Source organism: Prionailurus viverrinus, chromosome F1 (genome assembly GCF_022837055.1).
Source record: "Prionailurus viverrinus isolate Anna chromosome F1, UM_Priviv_1.0, whole genome shotgun sequence".
NCBI classification, from domain to species: Eukaryota; Metazoa; Chordata; class Mammalia; order Carnivora; family Felidae; genus Prionailurus; species Prionailurus viverrinus.
In genome coordinates, this window is record NC_062577.1 from 58,060,147 (window position 1) to 58,068,209 (window position 8,063).

Consider the following 8,063-nt stretch of genomic DNA (forward strand, 5'->3'; position numbering starts at 1 on the left):
CCGGGCACATGGACGGCGAGAAGAGAGGCCGCCACAGTGGGAGTGCTCCCCAGGAGGGGAGAGGAGGCTCAGGAAGGAAGCTTGGGCAGAAATACGCAGTGAAGGAGAGCGCGTCCAGCCAGGGGAGCTCAAGGTGAAAGCTGAGTGAGAGAGGGCATCAGATGCTACAGTGACGACCCAGAGGCCGTGGGTGCGTTTCTGTATTGCTGGCGTGTTAGCGATTCTTCCCAAGGAGAACACAGATTCACGCCCCCGGCTGGAGTGGCACCTGGCTCCTGACCTCCACTCCTCATCCCCTCTCTCCTCTGCCCCACCAGCCCACGGCCCAAGCTCCTGGGGGCTTTTGCAGTTGGAAACCCGGATGACCATCCTCGATGACACCCCACAGAAGCCATTCCAGCCCCCGTCGAAGCCATCAATATATATTCAGAGTGATAAAAATCCAGCCCGGCCACTACAGACGACAGTCCTAGAATGTATCCCTCGAGGTTCCCATAGAAATATCACCGCAAAATGCTCATTTATCATCATCCTTTCCAGACAGGGCCGTTTTGGTGAAATGACTTTTGGAGATACTGTCTTACCGTTCGCGGGTACTTATACAAGGCTCTTTAAAATAGAATGTTCTTTTCCTTTCAGAGCTGAAAAGCGTTTGTCCCTCTGTACCATCTGGTGGGTTTTCTCTCATAGACAACAAAGGGTGTCATCGCAGAACCTAGCCCCGGGTTCTGTGCTGGCTGTCAGGACGCGTCGTCACAGGACCTAGCCCCGGGTTCTGTGCTGGCTGTCTGGATGTTAGGACCAAGTGTCACAGCAGGTTGCAGGAGCACCTCATGTTTGATTTTCTGGTACCATCATTCTTACTGCTCACCTTGGCTCCCCACAGCCTTCTCCACTGTCCCCTGGCCTCCTTCCTTCTTCTTCACGGTCTGATGCCTCTTACCGCGTGTGTTTTCAGATCCTTTTTTGGAGGTTGGCAAGATGTAGACACTAGACAAGTAGAATGGTGAAGGGAGACTTTGCTGCCATGATGGGCAGACGGTTGGGGGATCTGGGGCCACGGGCGTCCTCCAGGCTCCTCATAACGCACACCACAGAGGCCAGGGCAAGATCCAGGTGTGGCTCGGGGCACCGGGACTGTGCACCAGACCCGAGCCTCCCCGGCGTTGTGCAGCACGGGGCAGGCGAAGGGGGCATGAGGTCTCCTCTGCCGGCTGCCTGGCCTTGCCGCCACCTCTCCTCCAGTCCGGCCACGCCAATGCCGCTGGTGTCCTCGGGGCAGAGCGAAAGGGGGTGGGGGACCCGGAACAGGGCTCTACTGAGATCCAGACCCGAGGAAGCTTTGGAGGTTGGCTGGCTCGTCCTGTGTGGCCAGGACAGCATTGCCAGGTATATGGGATTCAGAGTGAGAGCGGCGTCCAAGGCCGAGCCCAGGGACCCTGTTCAGGATGAGGCCTCTCGGGCCCTCGAGCTAAACCTCCCATGCGTGGTTAGACGCAGTCTGCTCGCTAACCTTCCCAGCCCCACCGACTCTTTGTCCCCAGAAAGGGAGGCCTTATTCACAATAGCATCACCTGAGAAGTGGGTTGGGGCCCCTAGGAATCGCCCAGCCCCTCCAGGGCCTGTGACTTCTGGCAGAGGCCGCAGACACGTCTCCCCCAGAGGTCTGACGTGAACGGGGCACGGGGCGAAAACACCCATGACGAAAAGGACACGGCAGTGCTCGCTTGGTGGCCCCTGAAATAGCAGAAAGGTGTCCTGGAATCTAGGCCGGTGACACCCAGATCTGCGTGTGCGTCGAAGCCCTTTGAAAAGCCTCCGAAAACCGTGGAGGCCCGTGCCCTGTCCCTGATCCGTGGAATCACAGTCTCTGAGGGCAGCTGGATATTTGTCTTTTTAAAGGTCCCCAGGTGATGGTCACGTGCGGGCCGGGTCAAATCCAAGATGCTTACTGCGCATCTGGGCGGCGGGCCCAGGAAAGTGACTCACCAAGGCTGGCCGGGCCGGGCCTGGGACCCACGTCTTCCAGCACCCGGTCCAGTCTTACGTCAGCCCCTGGCTGTCACGCTGCCCGGCCGAGGCCTGCACACCCAGCCCCATGGCGCCTTCGGGCCACGCAGTGCCGGTTTCTCACTCGTTCACATGCGTCTGCACTTTAGGCTGCTTTTTAGGAAAAAACAAAACACGTGTTTATTTATCTCAACAGATCGAACTCAAAGTCACGGTCCAGAATAAGGGCCGCGGGCCCCACGGGGCTGGGGGAAACATACGAGTCGGGTCTCTTCCAGAGGGGGAGACGTCCTAGCATCGTGGCGGAGAGGGCATCAGGCAGGGCAGCTCTGGAATCAGCCTTTGGATCCCGGCCTTGCCGGACGGACTTCGGTGCCCTCAAGTGCACAACAAGCCCCACAGGATGACGTGACATCTAATGAGTCTGCGTTTGTACGCCCGCCTCATTAGGTGTAGGCTTTCCGGAAAGGCCGGGTGTGCTCTTATAAACCTATACGCACCTCAAGGCTGTATTTCTCCCACCCGCCACGGGCTCAAGGGAGGGACGGTGGAAGGCGGGAGCCTGTGGATGCAGGCAGATACTCTGGGACCCAAACTGAGCGTCTCCACCACCATCTCAACGCGAGGCTTCGCGGGCTCCCGTGGGGGACCCCAGGCCGGCTCTCAAACCTTCGCCTCCAGAAGCACGTCATTCCGTTCCCATTGCATCGGCCGGCCAAGTTTGCTAGAACACGTCTAGCTCTGAGCGCCCTGTGCTCAGAAAGGTCAGGGACTCGGAGGCCTCGGGGAGCACGAGTAATGTCCCTCACCGGACGGAAGGGCTTGTGAAGGTCTGGGCGGTGCAGGGAGCCATCGCCACTCGGGAGACTAGAGCCCAGGTTCCTGGGCTCCCCTCCGGGGGCTGAATCTCCTTCTGTGCCAAGGGACTGTCTTCTGTTGCATGAGCTCTTTTCCCGGCTGACTCACACACTGACTCACTCCTCTAGTCAAGGCCGAAAAGAAACATTTCCAATGGTTACAAAAATATGGGAGCAAACAGAACGAGATTCCACTGTCAAGCCTTCCAGCTCAAGGATGGCTCCTTCCACCGGGGTTCATAATTCCTGTCGTATTTCTGAGTGGCTTATGCTTGTCAGCAATCATACTTCCTCTGTAAACGGTGGAATTTGAGGTATGACTTAGAAAAGACGTATCCGTCTTCAATGCGTGCTTTTGACGCGGGGGTGTAAGTTTACATTCTGGGTCCCCGAGCAGTCGTTTGCAAGGACCTCCTCTTTCAGCCTACCTCCTTCAGAAGAATCCTTAGTGTTCTCACCGGTGCAGCCCTGGATTTGGGGGCAGGTCCGCTGACACGCTGATCCGTTCACGTGAAATCAGAACAGTAGGGGGAAGGGGGGGGTGTTCAAGCAAGCCTCCCTCTCCCGGCTTACAGAGAATGTCTTCCTAGAAGCGCATCTGAAGGTCTTTTCGTGACTGGTTATATATATGCATGTTGCCCTCAGCTCCTGCCCCAGTCCGCTTTTGTTCTGGATTTCAGGACTCGGCAGCGAGTGAAAAAGTCCCCTGCTTTCGCGGAGTTTACCTTCTGCGGGAGGAATAGAGAAACAAACAGTGAAGCCCACAGATAAGAAGTTCTCTTTCAGGCAGAGCACGGGAGAAAGAAAAGCGTGCACGGCGCAGGAGGAGAGGATGATCTGGGCTGGGGAGGAGACGCTGCTACCTTAGAGGGGCTGCGGAGGACTTTTCTGAAGAGCGGGCAGCTGATCAGAGCAGTGAACGCGGAGAAAGTGCCAGCAATGCTACAACACACGGGTGTTCCACTGACAGGAGGAGTGTGTGCACGTGTGTGTGTGTGTGTGTGAGCACGAAGGCAGGACAGGCTATAGGCCTTCATGTTTTGTGCAGGTCGGTACATACATGGGACGCTGAGTGCCACATGCAATACAGATCGGGGTAACAGCATGTGCAAAGGCCCTGCGGCAGGTAGTAGTTTGGCTTGTTTGAAGAAAAACGGTAACTGTGACCTGGTAAGCAAGGGGAGGAGAGGGCAGGGACAAAGGGCCACAACAAGACAGCCCTTGTTGTCCACAGTAAGGGTGAAATTCTGCTGCCTCGAAGCAGCCTCTTTCAAGGCCCCCACGGCCTTTCACGGTCCGCAGGGCGGCCCCGCTGCAGAAAGGGGCACAGGGCCATAATTACTGCACCTGGGAAGACACTGGCCATCACAGGCTCCCTGTCAGTGGTCTGGGCTCTGTGATGAGCCTCACTGTGTCCTGGGGGTGGGGGCGGGGGGGGGGGGGGCGGTTAGCATCACTTAGCAGCGGGCCCCGGAGGCAGGTAGACAGCCTCCTTCCCACCCCTACTTGCTTTTACCCACCAGGCTCCACTCCCCATCCTTACAGCGCTCAGGGCTGGGAGTCTATTTGACTCCCAGGAAGTTTCCAGGGCTCTTCCGGAGCTCTGCTAAGAGCCTGAAGCCTCGGAGGTTAAGGGAAAGACAGGAGCCCCGCCCTCTCTGGAATGGGTCGCGAGACCCTGGAACTCGGGAAGTGGGGCGCTCCGGGGACTTCCAGCACGAGGTCCCGCTGGTCGGTCCTGCGGCGGAACCGGGTTCCGGAAACCCACCCGTTCTCGCCCAGCTCGTCCGCGTCCACATTCCGCTCCCGGCGTTCCACTGCCCTGGTAATTGTTTTTCTTGGCATTCCAGGGTAGGAGGTCACATTAGCTTCTTTTCTTTCAAGTAGTCTGCGGACATCAAAGTGGAAGGGGATGTAAGGTGAAACAAGAAATAGATCGGGGAGGATTCTGCATGTTTCTCAACTGCTTTCATGTCTGGGATGTGCAGGAATGCTGGGGTGGGCACAGATTCCGCTATCTCCCCGGTTCGGGGAAGGGCGGTGGGTGGGAGTGTGGTATCCGAGAGCAGACATGATCCGGACAGATAGCAGGGCAGCGGGCTGCGTGAAAGCAAGAGCCAAGGGCAAGATTTTTCAAATTGAGATAGCATGGCGGATAACTCAGGGCTGAGACTGAGCAGAAAACACGCAAACCGGGCGGGGGTGGCCCAGGGGCGGGAGGTGTGCAGAGTGACCAGAAACGTCCAAGGAGAGGGCTCATTGCTTACACGTGACCTCCGGGGGCGGGGGAGGGGGCGCGGCCTCTGCTGAAGCCCCAATTTTGTCACCTGTGATGTGGCATCTTTAAGCACGGCATTCCATGTCTCAGATCTTCTTAGACACTTCTGACCCGGGGACAACTTTTCCTCTTCTGAAATGGCAAGAACTAAAAGCGATTTCATTCTTTTTTTTTTTTTTTTTTAATGTTTTTATTTATTTTTGAGAGAGAGAGAGAGAGAGAGAGAGAGACTGAGGGCAAGCAGGGGAGGGGCAGACAGAGAGGGAGACACAGACTCCGAAGCAGGCTCCGGGCTTTGAGCTGTCCGCACAGAGCCCCACACGGGCTCGAACTTGTGAACCATGAGATCGTGACCCGAGCCGAAGTCGGAGGCTCAACCGACTGAGCCACGCAGGTATCCCAAAAGTGATTTCATTCTTCAGGAGGGGTTCCCGGGAGTAAGCCGTAGATACCCACAAAGAAAGAATCGGGGCTAACGACCACCATTCATTGAGTTCTGTGTGCCTGGTGTGGCCCAATTTCAATATATTATTTTATTTTGTTCTCCACAATCACCTGTACAGAAGACGTGATAATTACCACGTGGCATGAGAAAGATGAGACCTAGGAAAATTTAGTCGATTTATAAATTCAGTCAATTGAGTAAAGTCAGAGTGAGTAAACAGTGAAGCCAGGATTTGAATCCACATCTGAGTGATTCCAGAGCCTATTTCCAACCTCTGCAATTTTCTCCCTTTCTAAGAACACATGCGTGGTTTATGTATAGTGATTAATTATGGCTCACACATCATATACGTATGAGGAAGTTATGAAAACTGATGTGCGACAGTTTGCCATGGAGAGCTATTCATAATATGTCATGTTAAGTAAAAAAATAGGTTATGGAACACTGTACAACGTGAGCCCTGATTTTGTGGAAAAATATGACCGCGGTTGGGTGCTAACGAAATAAAACGTTGGTTCTCTTTATGTGTTCACATGGAACTGCCAGTGATTTTTACTTCCTTGTTTATGCTTTCTATAGTCTCCACATTTTCTTTTTTTTTTAATATTTTTTAAAAATGTTATTAATGTTTATTTCTTTTTGAGAGAGAGAGAGAGAGAGAGACAGAGTGCGAGCAGGGGAGGGGCAGAGAGAGAGGGAGACACAGCATCCGAAGCAGGATCCAGGCTCTGAGCTGTCAGCACAGAGCCCGACGCGGGCCATGAAATCATGACCTGAGCCGAAGTCGGACGCTTAACCGACTGAGCCACCCAGGCGCCCCTAATCTCCACCTTTTCTTAAAGGAAAAGATAAAGGTAAGAGATACCACAAAACAGTTTGCTTTTTATTATAAAATTAATACCCGATCAGTACTGAAATTTTGGAAACTAACAGATGGAAGGAAATAGTTATTCTAATCTCCTACTTAGCTGTCCAGGGACAACTATTTTGCTGTATTTCCTTTCTGTGCACGGTCCGTTTATTGGTTTATTTCACATAGTCGTGCTCAGGTTTAAATACAAGCCATGCTGTTTCGGTGGCAATTGGGAGCAAGAAAATGTCATTTCTTTTTTAACTGTCTTTCTTACTTGACGGTACAGTTTGCGAGGGCAGAGACGTTTATTTTCATGTTCTTTATTGTATCCGCAGCCCATAGTTCAGCTCCTGGCACTTTATAGATGCTCAATAAATGCTTGCTGAATGACTAAGTGGTGGGGGTTGCGGTGGGAGTGGCTCTTGAGTTTTGCATAATCTGAGAAGTGCTGCTTTGCGGGAGTTAGGAGGGACAGTCCCTGAGGTGGGGCAGGCAAGATGGGGGGCCACAGGGGAGGATCTTAATGCTCATGGTTAGAAATTGAGATTTGACATATAAGGCCACTGGGACTCACTCTGGCCTTGCAAGTAGGGATGTTACATGATCAAAACCAGGGAACCGAAACGTGATTCTGGCAGCTTTGAGGGTGGAGGGGAGCAGCAGAGGGAAGGGGTTGGAGGCAGGGAGGCCAGAGGCTGCCCTGGAAACTTCCTAGAGAACTTCCTGGTTGTTTAGCGCCGATCTCCGCCCCGGGGAAGGAAGGGGGTTGGGACTGTACTACTTGGAGAGGAAAGGGTCACCGGGGGCTGTGCTTCTAGGGCCCAGGAAAGGAATGAGGAGAGGCAGAGACAATGCGGGAGGGCGGGGTCCAGGGCTTGGGAGGCCCCGGTGCCAGCAGCCTAGTGAGAGTGCCATTAAAGCGGCACCCGATCCCCCCACCTCTTTTGGCTTCTTGGTTGCCTGGGTGTACAGAGGAACAAATTTGTGGTGTGGACGAATTCCAGGCCAGTCATCCATCATCCACAATGAATACTCACTAAGCACTCATCACACACTCGGCGGCCTCACCCATTCCAAGAGAGAGTTCTGGAAGCAGGCCAGGGGTCTGCCCAAGGTGAGTTGCCAGATTCCCCCTTGAACTTTGCTCCCTCGCTTGCTCCGTTCCCCAGTTTTCTTTTAATTCAGAAAAAAGCAACAGCAAACAGTTCCCAGCCCCCTCCCTCCACCGGCCTCGCCCCTCCCTGCGGTTTGGCAGGGATTGCGCCTTGGCTGTCCTGGAGATTATCTAACGCCGCGTGCTAAGGGCCCAGCGGTCCGGGCGGGCCCGCGCGCGCCCCTGGGGAGGGGGGAGCAGGGTCCCGCCAGCGCCCTCCCCCGCCCGGTCCCCGTCCCCGTCCCCGTCCCCGCAGCCGGAGCCCCCGGAGCCGGTGCCTGTGCGCGCGCGCGGGGCGCAGGGGCGGGGGCGAGCAGATGGGCCACCGGCCACAATTTACCCAAGCCTCAGTTTCCTGTTCTGTAAAACGCGAGTCGGAGCACCCGCCCTCCTTACTGGTTTGCTGTCGGATGCAGGATAGGAGCTTGCAATGTGCATTATACGATACTAGCACTTGACATTATTAA